Genomic DNA, 3,488 nt, shown 5'->3' with positions numbered 1-3,488 from the left:
CAGTAATCTCTCAAACATTTAAAAAAAAACTTTATACTTGACCTCGAGTAAAATAGGCGCTATCAGCAGGAATAATGAAAATTAGAAGTGGATTCAATTTTTATTATACGAGGCTATTCCTTCATCGCTTAATGAGTCTCAATGTGCCGAATACAATATTCTTTTGAAAATTTGGTACCTGCTTGTGGTATTTGAAAATCGGCATTGTCGAATCATTTTGATACGTGTATATCGAGCGAATGACGCTGTAAGCTACGGCGAAGATTTCTAAGCGGACTCATTTGAAACTTTGATCAATATCGTTGGTGGCTTCCACGTTGTAGTTCAGATAACATGAATGGTAATTTATTTATACGTTTTTATTGCTTAGGACCCGAAAAAAAAAATGTATCCAAATAATTTGCAAAATAAATTAAAATTTCCCTAATGGCTTATACAAATTCTTTCAGCAGTTCCCTGCTTACCCCGATTTAGGATCCAAACGCATTTAATGTTTTCAAGTGAAAAGTTGAACATTACCTCGAAATGTAATCAAGATAAAAGATATTCAATTCAGATGAGTTGTGAATAGAAAACTCGTAATTTAAATTTGAAAATACATTGAAATTTCACGAATATGCTTAGGGTGCGATTGGAAACGGAAAGTGTGGGCCGAATCGAATGCTTTAACTAAATTAATCTGTGGGGAGTTAGTACATTGACAGGGACCATTTTGTTTGGGAACTATAAATACATACAAATGGCCACGCTTTTAATAAAGGAGGGTAAGCCGAATATTAAGCTAATATCAGGGAGTGCAAACCTATGTTGCCCTCACAGTGTGTAGTCCCTGCAGAAGTTTTTTTACGCTGTGAAATTTCGACAAGAGGCTGGGTGTACTATTGACAGTCTATTAAATATATTAAAACACATTAAATTAATCAACGCTTCTCAAAATTTTAAATACTCGTTTACGATCGAAATAAAGTATGCAATAATCAAATTTCAGATCACTTTTAAATTTAATAATGTAAAAATCGGTATCTATGCAAATCATTAAGGAGTTTTATTTTTTTTATTTCAATATTGCAGTTTGAAAAAGAGAGCTCTTTTTCGATTCATTATCGATAATAACTAATTATATAGGTATTTTCTTGTTTCGTGGACAGAAATGTGTACCTAAGCTATTTCAATAATAGCACTATCCACGATATTCCAATCTTCATGAACAAACCCGAAAATGCACCGAGCACCCTATTATACGGTTAATATTAAAATATTGCATTGAACCCGTGCATTTTTTTATGCGCGCGTACTGAGCCAAAACATTCGTTTTCCTTACCCTAAATATACACCCTCACAAAATAATACAAGTATTTGTACTCACAGTTTTTTTCTGCCGTGGGGTGAACGCTCATATTACTGAGATAGTGTCTTTGTATCTCATAAAATGTTATAAGACGTAAATCCTTCATCGCTGCGTTTTTAAGAGCGCAGGCTTTTAAGATGGTCGACGTAAAAAAGAACTTGTTTTGCGTATGACAAGAAAAAGAATCGCATTTTGTTTTACAGCTATATGAAGTTTTAGGAGGAAATTTGGGTTAATTCATACAAAATATGCGGAATACGCTTTGTACTCAGATAGAGGATTATCTTTCAGTCAAAATAGTTAGATTATGTTTGATATTTCCTGACAACTAAGTCAGTAGTTCCACTTATCTCTTAGTGTTTGCTACTGCAGTAAGCATAAGACCGAAAGCTTCAAATTATGAAAAGATTTTAAGTTATAAATTGGTCAATCACATAGGCACTTCATCAATCTGGGACACACGTTTTAATGCTTACCGATATATCGGGGAATTATACAATACCAAAAGCATCAATAAAATCTCAGATAAATGGTATTTGCAATATTATGTCATTCTATAGACTATACAGGCTTCGTAAGACAAGTATAAAATATATGTTTTTTATTGCTTAGATGTGTGGACGAGCTCAGGGCCCACCTGGTATTACTCGTAAGTAGTTACCGGAGCCCATAGACACCTACGACGTAAATGCCGCCACCCACCTCGAGACACGAGTTCTTGGGTCTTAGTTTTTACAGTACAACGGCTGCCTTGCCCTTCAAGCCGTAACGCATTAGTGCTTCACGGCAGAAATAGGCTGGGTGGTGGTACCCACCCGCGCGGACTCACAAGAGGGCCTACCACCAGTAAATTAGATAGATTTAGTAGATGGACTAATAGTAAGACTAATAGTAGTAGATAGATTAAACTGAATCTAATACTTCTTAAAGGAAAATTCAAAGAAGAATACTGAAGTAAAAGAACCACGTCAAATGACACCCCACTATTTTACAGCATTTTACTGCAGCAATACATTGGGTATTAAAAGTAAAGATTAAAGGTTTTATTTGTTTATTCTCGGTCTAGTTGCAGCTAACCCTAAGAACGTTATAGCTGCAATTCCCTCCATTAGTTGATTGTCGTTCTTTACGGCTCTGAGCGAAATAATTTTAATAGTCCGTGATTAAATGTTCGCTCTACCGTGTTTTTGTTTTGGGGTGTCGCTTTGAATGTATTTCTTTATTGAGTCAGTGACATAGCTACGTATAACTGTGAAGTAATTAAAACAAAGATAAATTAATTACACATTTAACGAGTCAAATTTAATGAAAAATAAACTTATTCATATACTTACTTATTCTAAATATTTGAGTCTTCGTTTTAATTTGTGTTCTGCTAAAAACGTAGATTTGAGAAAATATCACCTAGGTTGAAATGGTGCGGGCTCTCGGCCCGCTGAACGAGGGAACCGGTGGTCGTGTCGCTGGCGGCCGCCGGTCCGGCGTCCGTGGGACGGTGGGATGGATGTAATATGCTCTACGTCAACCCTGTCCCGCCGTCTCAATAGCCCCGACTGGGCTCCGGCCCGGTCCGAGGTAGGGCGCCGGTTGTGAGCGGCAGGAGTTTTTAGTGAGGTTCAACTCCCACATACCCCACCTGCCGCGCGGGTGGGGATCCGGCGATTTTCTCCTGTGGAAAAAAAAAGAAGGTTGAAATGGTGCCAATGAAATCTGAGTTCTTTCCCTCAAAAGAGATATAAGGTACGATTGTATGAGACATTATTCATATTGGAGGGCGTCATTCTATAGATATTGTCGAAAGGGCACTAAGATTGCCAACTGCAATACATTGTTTCCCCTACTCCTTGTTGTGACGTGATAGAATGGCTCTAGACATTTGGAGACAAACTTCGGTAGACACCTCATAAAATCGCTGCTAGAGAATTTCCAACCTTATTTTTCATTGTTATAAAATACAAAAACTCACATCGAACAGTCAAACAAAGTTTGTAAATTGAAGCGTAATAAATGTTGCGTATCGATGCGTTTGAAGATAAGTAATGATGAACTTATAGATGTAACAATTCTAATATTTGGTTTTATGAGTATTTTATTGTAATTTCGTCAATCGGGATTTAGTTTAATTTTTAATAATCTGCGC

The 3,488-nt window shown here is 36.7% G+C and overlaps 1 long non-coding RNA gene across 1 annotated transcript; it reads right to left on the bottom strand.

The window, feature by feature from the left end:
- Positions 1 to 2,382: 2,382 nt before the first annotated feature.
- LOC134201075 (uncharacterized) lies at positions 2,383 to 3,019 on the bottom strand. The gene is made up of 2 exons (XR_009976242.1): positions 2,683 to 3,019; positions 2,383 to 2,597 (listed from the first exon to the last, which is right to left on the bottom strand). It is a non-coding gene; the product is annotated as an uncharacterized LOC134201075 (long non-coding RNA).
- Positions 3,020 to 3,488: the final 469 nt, after the last annotated feature.

Source organism: Bombyx mori, chromosome 23 (genome assembly GCF_030269925.1).
Source record: "Bombyx mori chromosome 23, ASM3026992v2".
Classification (NCBI taxonomy): domain Eukaryota; kingdom Metazoa; phylum Arthropoda; class Insecta; order Lepidoptera; family Bombycidae; genus Bombyx; species Bombyx mori.
This window is presented reverse-complemented; position numbering and strand designations above follow the sequence as displayed.